The 15,323-nt window shown below is 36.0% G+C and overlaps 1 protein-coding gene across 1 annotated transcript in view; it reads left to right on the forward strand.

The window, feature by feature from the left end:
• Positions 1–15,323, forward strand: part of LOC132142517 (neuroligin-4, X-linked-like) — a 157,670-nt gene that overhangs the window by 15,865 nt on the left and 126,482 nt on the right. The gene's annotated exons all lie outside the window — the stretch shown is intronic.

Below are 15,323 nucleotides of genomic sequence, written 5' to 3' on the forward strand. Positions count from 1 at the left end.
CTGCACAGTTTGCTTAGTTGGAATCATAATGACTTGATCGATGAAGATTTTCCAGGTTCAGCATTTTTATTTATTTATTTGTTAATTTAGGTGAGATATCCCATCGCATTTAGATCGCTGATAAAGCTCCTGACTATCAACTCAAATTAAACTAGTAATTTTTTATGATTATTATTTTTTTTTTATCTCAAACAAAGTCCAAAGGCTTAACTGGGTGTACATAATAGTGATGGTTTACAGATAGCTGCTTTTTTATCCTATAGTCTTGAAATGCATGATAGTGTGCTAAATTTAGCTTGGACACTGGACTGAAAGATTAAGGAATATAGATTAACTTGCAACTGAAAATATCTCAAATGTTACAACAGCCATGTCTGCATCTTTAAAGTATTGTTGTTATTATTGTGACATCATCGTAATGAAACATTTTGCCAGGGATGCAATGAGTCAGCCAATTGGGGAGAAATAGGAAAGTTATGAATCTTGGTAGCTTAATATATAGTGCTTTGTTATAGTAGTGTTTATTGCAATCTAGATTTTTTTTTTTTGTCATCGTTCATCCCCTGTTAACTTTCAGAAGCTAACCACCCATCATGCTATAGTTCTTCAAATTGCCCTTTTCAAAATCATGTGTAATATGGGACCATCCTTGCATTTTTGACTCAGAGCCACTGTTGAAGCAGGATGACAGGTATAAAAAAAGCCCATTTAGTGCAAAGACCATATCAAAATAAAAAGCATGATGTTCAATGCTAGAATGGGAAACGGGATCACCATTTCCTGATCAGTAGAAAACAGGTTAGAGACACATGAATTCTCTTTGTGTTTTAGTTGCCCTCTTCTTTTGTTAGCTAGATGCACAAAAGACACTGCAGTCAGTCTGTTAGTGACAGAGACAGCTTTATCTCTCAGAGCAGTTACGAGTGAAGGCTGTGGAGATAGCATCCTGTTTTGTTGTGAATTAATCACAATGAATGCTTCAGCCTGAAGAAATGGTCTTGGTGAAGAAACAATGCAGGCTCCCTTCCACTCTTTAATTGGAAAAGCTAACCAATTTAATTTATATTGGACTATTCGAGAAACAGAAAGATGTTGAAAAGAGGCAGTCACGGCAAATCAGTATTTGTTACCCTCATTGTCTATCTCAGTGGGTGGACCTCTTTAACCTAACATCTGAAATCCAGTCTTGTTTCACAGATAATTGAGATCTACTTATAGAGTGCAAATGGGGAACTGGCACCTATGATCACGTACTGTAATTAATCCAACTCATTGCTTTTTCACAGCATATATATTTATATTAGTGGCCAGGACTAGTTGTCACACTTTTCTTTTTAATGAACATGTTATTATATCCACCCATCTATCCAAAACAGGCCTTTTTACCTTTTTAGTCTTACCTTGGTGGCATAACAATTTGAGAAAAATATTAAATGAATTTTAAGAATTTCTATAGTATTTTTAAGGCTTTGTGTGTCCTTGACAATAACACTCAAGCTGAGAAGGACATTACAAGGACATTACAAGTATGTGCAATACCAGCATCATTTGAAAATGTTCCAAATAACTTTGATAGAAGTAACAAAATCTGACCTTTAGTGCCAAGAAGTTTGCATATTACCAAATGTGCTTATTTGATAAGTGGCCTAGAAAAGGGAATAGTCATGTGTGTGTGCGCGCGTGTGTGTGTGTGTGTGTGTGTGTGTGTGTGTGTATGTATGTAGGGGGTGATTTGTGAAAAAGAAAACAGGTGGGGATGTTTTGAAACATTTTAATTCATAAAAATAAATCTTGAGAACATGAACTATATGACGTCATGTGCTAATTAGCATATTTATGACGTAAGTGCATCGTATTGTATTGCCTCCCTATGCTCACATACTGCAATTTAATTTAGCCATTTAGCCATTAGCCAAACCACGGATCCGTGATAGTGTAATAGTGTAGTGCCAATAGTGTAGTAGCACGGATCACTTTGAGGGGGGATAAATTTAAAATAAAAATAATTAAACAGAGCCAGGGTTACATTGACCAGAAAGGGGGGAAATCCCACGCACCCCCCCCCCCCCGGCAAATCGCACCCTGTATGCATGTATTTATGTATGACTATTTCCTTATCTCTTATGTAAAGTCTAAAAAAAAGTTCCCCTTTTTTTAAAACCATAACTTTTTCACCTTGAAGTTATATATTGAATCCCAGACTTTCAATTTCATTTCAAACTTCTTCACGCCACTAAATATATCTCAAAATGCATTTCAGAAACTGCCGATTTCCTGGGATTGTCAGACACAACATTCTCTAGAGTTTTGAAAAAAACAACAACAACAAACCTTTAGATGTGCAGCAGTTGCTGGAGAAATTACCTTGTTAATGAGAGGGTTTGGAGGAGAATGGCTAGAATGGTTCAAGCTTTCAGGAAGGTGGCAATAACTAAAATGACAATGTACAAGAGTACTATTCCAAAAAAAAGGATCTCTGAACGTACACCTTGAACCTTTACGTGTTTGGCTATAGCAGCAGGCAAGCAGCAGATTCCTCTGTCAGCTAAGAACAGGAGGCTGAGACTACAGTGGGAATATGCTTGCCAAACCGGACATTAGACGATTGAGAAAAACACAAAAAAACATCTCTTTGTTTGATGAATCATGATATAACATGCAATACAGATGGTAGGGTCAAAATTTACTGTTAACCACAAAATTTAGTCACACTGTTTTCATTTATTTATTTATTTTCTTAATGGTTAGGGCTGCTGCTGGTAAAAAAAAAAATACGAAAACTGATGCTTTTGAATGATAGTATCACACATATCCAGCTTCATGTCTATGGGCAGGTTTGTTTGGTAGTTCACGGAGTATGGAGACGTACTTGAGAGGCGAGGAGCTCTGGATTGAATCCTGTGTAACCACGGTTTGACAAAGCAGTTCGAATCTGCACATAAGGAAGTTAAAATGGCACAGTTGCATCAACAAATTTGTTTTTATATCAGTTTTGCATTTGTTAAAACTATCGGGTAAGCTTAGGTTTGGGTTTGGTGTAGGGAATATTTCCAACATGATACAGCATTACTTTGAGCGACAGTCCCCAGATATTTGAATTCTGAATGGCCGCAATATGTACCAGAAGCAACATAACAAAAACACAGCAATACGTACCCTTTTTTACATAATAAAAACATGTCAGTGTTTTAGCGCTCAGTGGACATTTCTCTTTGAAACTGCAGCAAGACATGCAGTAAGGTACGTAAAAACGGTACATATGTTTATGAGACCAGGTTGGAATTTTTTATTTATTTATTTATTTTTGGCACACATTAGGCCATTTGCTGACCATGTGCATCCCCTTATGGACACTGTCTAATAGCTCGTTCCAGCATGAAAACGTCATGTCACAAAGATGTGTTTTGTGTGAAACCTTTATTTGAGCTGTGGGGATAGTACCGACTGCTGCAATGAGACGTCCTTTGAAGCTCCACCCCAAAAAAATTTCAAAGCTTGTGCAACTTAGTTCATCATATTATTCAGGTTGAATTATTAATGAATATAATATAATGAGCTCCTGAACTAAGGGATTAATAAATGTGCTTTGTACATGCTAAAAATACTGATTCAACCTGCTGAATCTACAAAAGGTGACGGGACTTTTTAAGTGTCAAACCTAGGCACAAGGGTGGAGGGTATCCCTTATTTATTTATTTATTTATTTATTTTTGGTATGCATATCACAACAATATTAGTGTCAAAGTTCTGTTCATCCTGAACACCTTCCGGTTTTATTTTTTTTTATTTATTGTTTGTACTCTAATTGGTTGCTTCATTAAAGGTACATATATAGTTAAATATAAATTAAATGACACAAAAAGTAATACCATTTTAGTATGGTTATTTCAAGTAACATAAAATAGATATGAAATGTGTATTATTTCTGTAGATTATGACATTTGCATGTTAAATACAATGAACTATAAATAAATAACTTGGTATATTTATTTAAAATGTGAAATGAACATGTATAGAATAGTTTAATTTTCATAAAGGCAATTGCAGGCTTTTCAGTTTCTTTTTCCTTTTGTGCTAGTGGGGTGAAAGGTGGTGACGATTATAGGGGCACACGGCTGAGGGGGTGCCCCTGGCAATCTCAACCGTCTGGCTGAGGCCAGCCTAAAAAGACGCTCAGGACAGTTGACAGGCCACTGCTGCTTGTGGTCACAAAAGCTTACCATTTTCACGTGTTTTTAAGCCTTGCCACTTGTCGATTTAAACATTAAAAAGAGTTTAAAGCATTCAAACACAAGACGCGGAAAAGCTCAACTGAGAAGCTGTTACTCGCGCGCTGTGTTCGTTGCGCACACGGACAGAGAGTCGTGTCTCACAGACAGCGACACTTAACTGAGCTCTCTTTTGTGAAGTCCTCCTCGAACTTCCTCATGCACCTGAACGAACAACTACAAATCGCAGTTTAAACAAACAGAAAAGGATGTGAAAGAGCCCAATTCAGCACCGCGGTGTTCTGGTGTTCAGAGCTCATGCAGAGAGAGGCGTCTCAAAACGCTTGAACACTAAATTTGCCTTATTTTGCTCTTGTACCGTCAAATACAAATACCGTCAAATTCATACCGTCTTGGAAAGTATGTTCGAAAAAAACTGTTGGTTATGTCTTAAGTGAAAGTAAAAAGTTTAGCTTAATTTGATGTGTATTATATTCGATGGATTCATTGTCTCTTAAAGTGACCGCGCCTAATTTAGCTATATAGCTGCTGTAATGTTAATCCAAGAAAATGAAAGAAAGAAAATCACACACTGCTCTTGACCAAATTACTTTGTAGTTTTAACAAGAATTAATGCACAGTCAAACCAGCAATTATTCAGACACCAGATATATTTTTTATGTATTTTTATTATTTTTTTATAATAGTGGACCACTAGTGAAATTGATTAATAATAATAATAATAATAATGATAATAATAATAAAATTGGGACCAAAAATTATTCAGCACCATATAAAAAAAAAAAATCTTTACAGTTATGAGGTGTGTGTGTGTGTGTGTTTATGTGTTGACAAATCTTTCGCGATGTCCTAACAGCCAGGGTTCCCACACAACATGTCCGCTAAAGTCTGATTTGTGACCTAATGACTCCTTTGAGCCGATTCATTATAATGAATGGTTAAAGCAATTGGTCTGCCTGTCAGTGTCTGAATCGGTGTATAACAAATCATTACTTCTTAGAAGAACATACACATCTGAAATGAGAAAGTAAGTGTGCTTACCTCATTTAGCAAGATTAAGTAAAATTTAGCCTTAATAATCCACAGTATGTATAGGCCTATGACAATGTGTACTAAATTACTATAAAATAATTTAGTTTAAAGTTAGACTGGAGTGAGATGAAACTAGATCTGTTGCTATAGCTAGCTGTTAATTTTATTAAATTTTATATGGTAAAAATTTACACTATTACACCTTTTAACGTTACGTTTTTAATTGATATGATTATACTAAAATAATTATTAGGTCTATCAAAAAAGGATTTTATCTTTCTTAACTATGAAAGCCAGTTGTGGAAAAATCTAAGCTTTTTTGCAAAGAGGGCAAGAAAAGATGACAGTGATCGTTTTTTCATGAATAGGATAAAAAAAAATGTTTCTTTGTATTTGTTTTAAATTTAACATTTATTTTCAATATTGGACTCTCGGATCATGTGGGTACTAGGGTACTCTTTGCTGTGTGTGAATGACCATGTCGGTCAGCCACCACCGAAGACCAATTTTGACCCAGGAAAAACCCTGACATTGCAATGAAATTACAGAGAAGTAATGTCATCTTTAACATTGGCAGCTGATTTGAACATTAATTATAAAACATCTTTTCAAATCAGCTGCCAATGTTAAAGATGACATTACTTCTCTGTAATTTCATTCTACTTAGAATGACAGATGATACTTGGGACAGAAAGAATAAAAAGAATGAACACCTCTCTCTACTTTACAGGCCATGGGCATGTTATAATTAGTCATTTTAATTTTAGATCCACCATTTGAAAGATTCAATTGGAAAAAAAAAAATTCATTATAATCTTGAATAGCAATGAAAATCCTTCTATGAAATTGATAAACAAAAATATGATTTCCAGTTACGAAATGGAACAAATCTTATTTTGTGTGGAAACTCGCATTTGGTTAATAGCACTTCAAAATCATAGAGATGAACATTTAACTGTCAAAATTGCTTTTGTGACCTCTGAATGATATTTTCCTCAGCACTGACATTAAATAATTTTATGTAAGCACATCAAGCTAATCTGTCTAAGCCAATGCAACCATAACATCACTTATGCAGTCATTTGTGCACGCTAATGCTTAAAGACTCTAGGGCAGAGAATTCTCTAATATGTTGTGTATTTTAAGCTACTAGTACATTTACATTTCACCTAAGGGTGATTTGGTGTGCCCTCCCTCCAATCATTTCCCAACCAATCTGCCCTGGCTGAGACGTGAGATCGCAAAACAGCAGATAATTCAAAAATACACATAGAGTGGCTTGTGCATCACTAAATTTAACATGGACAGAAACACAACTATGCATTTGCAGTATTTTGCCTTCCTAAATGTGTTAAATGTGTGAGGTTTGCTTAAAGTTAACTGCTCCTAAAATGTAAGATTTTTTTTGGAAGATAGGAGAAAAGAAGGTTCCTACCTTTACTGTAATCATATATTTAAAATGCAGTGGCCACAGCTCTTTTGCTTTTGTCTTGACTCATATTTTAATGTTTATTCATTTTGAGTGTAGGTATGTAGTGTTGTGAGTTTGTGCATGAGTAGTATTATAATAGTATACTTTTTATTTTTTTATATCTTATTAATTATAAAGCTATAGGTAAAAAAATAAAATAATAATAATAATAATAAAACACTGTAGTAACTGTAAAAAACTGTGATGCTTATTTGTTTATGTGGTCCAACTTTTGCCTCAGCCAGTGACTGGAGTTTATGGCAGAACCACCTGTTACTGGAAAGTGGTCAACATGCTATAGTCCATCTAAAATAAGAAATTATATCTTTATTAATATATTTTGAAGAATGTTGATAACCAAACATTTTCAGTCCACATTGACTTCTATTGTATTGCCCAAAAGTAAATGGGAACAGGGTCCAGTCAATGGGAACTGAAACTGATTGGTTACAACATTCTTCAAAATATCTTCTTTTGTGCTCCACAGAATTTTTATTTTTATTTTTTATAAATACAAATAAATAAATCTCACACAGATCTGAAACAACATGATTAACATGAGTTAATGATAAGAGAATTTTCATTTTTGGGTGGATTATCCCTTTAAGGCACACTGTAGTAGGAAACCTATTTGGATCATTTTGCATTTTTCCAGTTCCATTTAGTCTCACTATAGTGACACTTGCAGTACGTGTAGAACTATTCAGTGTGGCTTTGGAGATGAGGTTAATGTGGTCTTATATTCTGTGTAAGTCTGTGGTCAATATCTGTGAACTTTGGTGCTCCAATTTTGGCGAAGAGCTCCAAATTGCTTCATAAGGTAATGGAATGTGTCCGAGTGATTACACAGCAGTGTGCATTGCAGTAGATCTCCCTCCTCTGACAGGAATTCAGATGGGTGTAAAGAAAGGGGTAAGTGTTCGTGGAGCCAGTCAACCATAGAAAGCAAATGTCTAATAACTTCACCACTAGGTGACACAACACGTGATGCCATGTGTTCATATATGCCTATGCCCAATCACACATGCAAACAAAATGCACATGTGACCATACAGTTTGATGCACCATACACTCTAAAAGCTGCTGGGTTGAAAACAACCCAATTTGGGTTATTTTGGCAACCCAGCGCTGGGTCAAAAAGGGACGAACCTAATGCTGGGTTATTTTAACCCAACCAGTTGGGTTATTACGTTTAACCCAGCCTGCTGGGTTGCTTTTTTATGGCTTAAAATTACTACATTGCAGGGTTTCAAAAACCAGAGCGGGTGTTTTTTATCACTATATTTCAGAAGGAAACCTACTGTATTTAGAAAATGTTCGATTTCATTTCGCATGTGCTTGATAAGGCAGGGTTTGTGAGCTCAGCGCCGCTTTGCAAACCCTTACCTCTTCTGCTCTTAGCGCCTCCTGCTGGAAGAAAATTAACTCGCGGAGTGCCGCCACGAATTGAGTGCAAGGATGTGGGGGAACCACTGCATTGCTACGTTCAAATGAACCCAAATTGAGCTAGGCATTAAACCTAGAAATCTTGTTCATTTTAAATATCACTTTTACACAGGGTTTGAAATGACTTGGGACTCTTGGGGGGTCCCCTAAAATTTTATTAATTAGCAAACAAATGTATGATAAAAAAAAGAGAGAGGTAATCGAAGCCCTTGCCCCGCTGCAAATATCTAGATACTTACATCCCCGGCCCACACATATAGACACAGAGTAAAATGAAATTCTGAAAAACTATCTATCACTTCTTCTTGCTTTACTACTCCTTCCAATACTTCCCGAAAACAATTTCACCTGATGATTTGAGTAGCTCTTTTTGTAAATTTCTAGGATGATTGGGGTAATTTTGTAGGGCAGGCCTAGTTCGTCTGCATAGAAAAAAATAAACAAAGTACAAGCATATATAAATGCAATAGAGCAAAAATACATGTGAAATAAAGCAGTGCTTTTGGTTTTTCAGGTAAATTAACTGTATTAAGTTACAGAAATCGAATAATCAAATGTAAAACAACACTGCATTCAATGTATACATTAAATATGATTCATATAATAAATACAGTTTATCTTTAGCTACAAAAGTGTATTTTTCTCTTTCTCTTTTGTTGTTTAATTAACTTTGGTGACACAAACAGCTGCAGGTATATTGGGTTGCTGTCCCTTTAAGATGAATGCATGTATATATAATACCGGTAATGACACGCATCCGTTTTCTTTCTCTGACTGCGTTTACGGGGAAACACGTTGAGACGGGCACTTTGACTTTTTTCGAACACATCGTTAATTTTTTTTTTTTTTCGTTCAAACACCGATAAGAAAGACAAGGGAATTCGGTGTTCACGAACTTCTGTCTGCGACTGTGTGGCTGTGTGCGCCGACAGACCAGTCTAAATTTGGATGTTTAACATAAATATATACTGTAGCCTACAGATACAGCAAAGACAACGTCGGAAGTATTGACGGCAAAATAGGCTACAGCATATTTCGTTCTGTATTGACAGGAAGTTTTTTAAAGCCGAATTTGATGAGAATTTGATGCAGTTGCAGATACCATAGAGAGTAAAATAAACACTAGGCGGGAAGCGCCGAAAAGGACGCTGTTTTTGCATCCCTGATATCTACAATTTCCCCCAACAACAGCCATGTTATCATATAAGCACAATTTACCCTTGAAAAAAGTCGGTGATCTTTCCTTTTCCTCTTTTTCTCTCCATGTGCAGGATACCATAGTCTTTCACTCACTTCTCGCTTCTTTCACACTGAGAAAATGGCGGCTGCTCGCACTGGAGACGTACGATCTTAACGTGACGTGCGTGCTCTCCTTCACGTCCGCGTTCCCAACCCAGCACCGCTGGATTAAAATCGAGCATGATTTTCAACCCAAACTTGGGTTAAAACAACCCAAAGTCCTACCAACCGGTCTCGACCCAGCATTTGGGTTGAAAAAACAACCCAGCGTATATATATATATATATATATATATATATATATATATATATATATATTCAAGATTATAAGCGCAATACTTTTTTTTGCCCCCATTTTTCATGAGCTGAACTCAAAGACTTTTTCTATGTAGACAAAATACCTGTTTCTTTCAAATATTGTTCACAAATCTGTCTAAATTTGTGTTTGTGAGCACTTCTTCTTTGCCAAGATAATCCTTCCATTTAACAGGTGTGAACAATATTTGAGAGAAATAGGCCTTTTGTGTACATAGAAAAATACTTTGATTTTTGAGTTCAGCTCATGAAAAATGGGGGAAAAACAAAAGTGTTGCATTTATAAATTTGTTCAGTTTATATATGCTGTATATATATTCAAGAGCAGTGGCAGTATAAATTCATTGCCTTTTCCAAGGCTCTGATGTACTCAGATTAAGGGTGCTGAATGAATGTCCAGTTTAAAAGATTGTGTGTGAGCTACCTATTGCTGGTCATGTAATGAGTCATTGCACGTGCAAAGTGCAAAGAGACTTTTTTGCGTGCAGGACTACCAGATGTTATCCATACAACTTGATTGCTGATGTACTGTAGCTGAACACATGGCATTTTAAGACAAAAGTTTTAAGACAATATTTAGTATTTACATCTAAACATGTAGAATGTTTTATTGGAATACTTGTTTTGGACATTCAAGATATAAGCTTGGAGATTTGTTGCATGCTATCAGGATTAATTTTGTGAGCAAAGACATTTCTGTGGGCCTTTTATAATGCATTATTACTAACCTGGTTGAATTATTGTTAAATCTTTAAATATTTATCCTTTTATTCACATCAATAAACATACCCACTGTCAATTTCTTTTCCACCAGGTCAATATTGACAGACAGTTAGCTTTTAGCTTAATTACTGAGCCACCAGGGCATAAAGGTGTAAAATCTTTTGACTTGATTTATTAGAACTTTAACATCTCCTGGAGTCTTGTGTATTTTAGATCCTTATTACTAGAATTCATCAGTAATTTCTAGTTGTGCGGCACAAAAAAAACTTTCCTAACTTTGATGATAGAATGAATGTGAAATATTAAATAGGGAGGGACTGTTTGTGTCTAATATGCAATGTTAAAATGCATTGACTTTTGCACTTTTTATTTCAAATACAGTGCTGCCGAAATCCTGCCAAATATTGATTTCAAAAAGTTGATAATAATGTTTTAAATGGGAAATTGCTAAGTCGATTTTTCAAGGCAAACATCCAACATTTTCAACGTAACAGATTTAATGCTGTCAAATTGACCAAACATTTTTCATTTGAATTACAGAGTTCAATCATAAGAAGCCTGCAAATGACATTATTAATACTGTTAGAAAACTGGATCTTTTAAATCTCAAAACTGGAATGTGTTTATTCCACTGATCAGTTGTTTACTCACTTACTGCTCTTAATCACACAACAGCTATATTAAACAACCAGTCAGTCTGGAGCCATGCAATGTTAAGTTTTGTGACTGGAAACACATACTGTACAGTAAATCTGCACCATTGCATAGTTTTGTATAATACAAGCCTCTTTAGTAGTTTGGTATACAAAAGTAGTCATTACTCAGAAAGAACCATGCAAAAGGAACCCTGAAGATTGCCAAAATTCATAACACTGATGCATCGGTGATGGGTAAGATTTAGAGTCCAGGATAGAGCTGTTTATCTAGAAGTCAAATAGATCTGTGTGGTGCAAACCTAACAATAGACCACATGGAACACATCACTTCTACAGTGAAGTATGGTAATGAAAGTATCTCACTGCAGGGCAACTTTTCATCAGCAGGAACAAAACATCTTATTACAAGAAAGAAAAATTGAAGATGCAGAGAAATAATCCAAGAGAATATCATTTGAAATACAGTAATAGTTAATTATTGAGAAGAACAAATACGTTAATTATAATTCATGTAGATTTACATAATCCTAGTAGTATTTTTTTCCATCAACACTGTTGTATTATATATCCAACATTAACGTATTTTCTTAATAGAATTTGAGTATACCGGAGTATCATTTTACTGTAGGATTTGTAATTTAGTAAAGGTACATAATTGAACTTGAAATGCAGTAACACAGCCTTTACTTCTCTTCTTCTACATGCATTTATTTTTAAATGACTAGACACTTACTTGTGGGGTTGCTAATCATTGGACATCCAACTATATCAGGATAAGAAACCTGTTACTAAATATTATATTTTGGGAGGTTTTGTTTATTTATGTAATTTATTTATTTAAAAAGTCTAGTCTTTAGGCTGAGACTAATGTGATGTGAAATCATATATTGTGATAAACCCATACTAATAAAACAAAATAAAACAAAATAAGTGTATAGTTATTTAAGATCTTTTCCGTGATCACCTCTAGGTAAAGTCATAATTTATTTATTTATTTCATTTTATTTATTTATTTATTTATTTATTTATTTATTTATTTATTTATTTATTTATTTATTTATTTATTTATTTATTTTTACCGTCCAAACTCATAATCACTTGTGTGTAGTGCTTATGACCCAGCATGGTGGGTGTGTTGTTTACACTCTACTGATTTACATGCTGCATGCTTTGTTTATACAGCTTGACATCACACAATCCTCTGTTAACTGAAGAAATATTAGAACCTGTATGATCTCTCAGTGTAAGCCAATGTTAACGCACAGTGCTGCTTATGTTATGAGCCAAGGTCATTTACACAAACACCAGAAGCAAAAGGTTTTTTTTGTCACTTTATTCTCCCCCTCATTTACACACCAAAATGCAATTATCTACAAAATATATTTATTCATTTAGACATATTTCCAAGCTGTAATGACGTATCCCCATTGTGTTACAATAGTTGTTTTCACCAGAATTTCTTCAAACTTGAAATAAATCATTTTGCAAATTATTTTCATTTAATACTTAAGCCGCTAATTTAAAATCTGTTCCCCCATTTATCCTCTTTACTTTTCCCCTGTTGTTGACAGTAGGAGCCAACACAGTCAAAGGCAATGGTTTCACCAATAATGAGGGTTTAGTTTTTTGTTTTTTTGCCCATCAAAGTGCACCATTTTAAAGCACATATTTTTGACACCTCTTTCCTCTTTGGCGATTCCTAGCACAGAGCTGAAGGACTGTGTGAAAAGGCTAAAGTTTGCCTCTGCAGAAAATACAAGAACATCCATAACATAACACTTGTTCTCACATAAACATTACCTTCTCCCAGTGCTGCAAAATGAAAGACGGTTGACAAAGGTCTGCATGTTTTTTCTTTTTTTTTTTCTCCTCCTCAAAGAAATGATTAAAACTCATGTTTCCCTCTTTTTTTCTCAGTTTTGCCATTGTTTTTCCTTCATTGCCTGGTGGAGCATGAGCACTAACCTGTGTTGTTCTGAGAGAGGAAATCTGTTCTTTTGTAACTCCTGTCAAATGCTGTTTTGAAGAAACTCTTCATTCTTTAACATTACCGGCTTGCTCTTTTGCCCCCAATTACATCTGAACATCTTGGGCCCTATCATACACCCAGCACAACGCGATGCAAAGCACAGTGCAAGTGTGTTTGCTTGTTTCAGTCAAGCGCTGTTCGCATTTTCCCGTCCAGCGCCACGTCGTTTAATTAGCAAATGCCTCTGCATTTGTGCGCCCATTTGTGCACCCATGGGCGTGCTGGTCTAAAAAAAGAGGTGTGTTCAGGTGCATTGCTGGCACATTACTATTTAAAAGAGTAACTAAACCCTAAACCAACTTTTTTTAGTTAATGATCTGTAAGAATGGGGCTTTATTAGTGCTGTTCATTGATTTGAGTAACTTTTTTGACATTTGAGTATAAAGTGTTTTATTTCTACAATGTATGGTGTAAAAACGTCTGAGTGCTGCCCTCTTCAGGTTGAACGGTGGCTACTGCAGTTGATTTTTCCTATTGGATGTTGCGGTGGCAAGTGACGTAAGTGGTGGCAGGTGACGTAAGCAGTTTCCAGCTCACCACGCCCCTTGGTACGAGCTACCACGCCCATGGCAGTATAAAACCATCTTGTTCCATCAAAATCACTGTAGTGAGTCCGGAGTTGGAATTGCGAGTATTGAAAACGACCAGGATAGAGTATTATAGCATCTATTCAGCATACCATTTAAATAGTTATTTATATTATTTCGTGTAGTCTATGTAGTTAATTAGCATAGTTGTTAGTGTAACTTTAGTATTGCTAGAAGCATAGTTAGTTAGTAGCATAGTATTGCATCAGTTAGGATAGCTTCAAGTTAGCTAGTTAGCGTAGATTTATTTACAGTGGTCAGGATGGTACGTAGGTGTAGTGTTGCTGGTTGCAATAGCATGGACTTGCGCTGAAAAGCGATGCGGTGCGAGAGTTAAGACCGCAGTTTGAGCCAGCGGCTCGAATTGATGAGTCTCAGGCCACAGACACCTCGACATCCTCCACTTCAGATGAACGCTCTGTTGCAAAGCTACTTGCATCACTACAGTCACTCTCCATTTTAGCGACTCTGACAGCAGCTATCCTTCACTGCGGGTCTCAGGTTCACGCCCCACCCGCTCAGCCCCGCCCTCGGTTCATCCCCTCTATCTCCGCTGTGCTCTGCCCACTTTTCAGCATTTTTCAAAAATTGCCAGTGGGTGGAGTCAGGCTCTGACCAGGGGTTTAGTTACCCTTTAAGGAGCTGAAAATAGACTGCGCCATAGACCAACTCAAACCTGGTCTAAAGTCTAAAGTCAATGGCGCAATATATATATTTTTTTATGTAAAGAGCGCATTGGTAGAAAATGCGCCTCTGGGCGGGTCAAGTCAAGTCAAGTCAAGTCACCTTTATTTATATAGCGCTTTAAACAAAATACATTGCGTCAAAGCAACTGAACAACATTCATTAGGAAAACAGTGTGTCAATAATAAAAAAAAAAAAATTAAAAAAAAAAAAAAACCTTCCATGGAATGGGTTGTCCCTAATCTCTTAATGAGTCCACGAATGGGTCCACAGTGAGCATTGACTTTGCTTATTACACACAGGGATGTGCAACACACAAACATGCCAAATATTAAAAACTAAAGGATTACAGTGTAAAAGAATATTATTGTGTAGGCTACATAAATATAAAAATGTAATGATGGATAGTCATTGCATGTATTAGAATTAGGCTACCTATTTGCAATTCAGCCTATTACTACTTATAATGATAAATGAAATTGGCTAATTAATTGAACAATCATGCCAATACACACACATATATACTAACTGACTCATTGCGCGGGGCTTTGGTGGATTCCTGCTTGTCCCATAGATGATCTGCTCGCGCGCTTTAACTTTGCGCACGAGCAGATCGGTTTCTTCGCCTGAGAAGCATTCAGCTTTTTCGCCAACAAATTCCGCCATGTAAATAGCGATCCAACCTGGCACGAGCACATTTCACTCTTAAAGGGAATGGGAGATGACACTCTGATTAGTGAATTTAACATTACGCCCATTACTCATTAAGAGATTAGGGACAACCCATTCCACGGAATGTTTTTTCCATCGTTAAAATAGAAAAAGTGGATTTGGACACGCCCTGAGTGCACCTGCACCATGCACTTTACACTTTGCGTTTAAATCGTTAAAATAGGGCCCATTGTATTTCGTA

Source organism: Carassius carassius, chromosome 6 (assembly GCF_963082965.1).
Source record: "Carassius carassius chromosome 6, fCarCar2.1, whole genome shotgun sequence".
Taxonomy (NCBI): domain Eukaryota; kingdom Metazoa; phylum Chordata; class Actinopteri; order Cypriniformes; family Cyprinidae; genus Carassius; species Carassius carassius.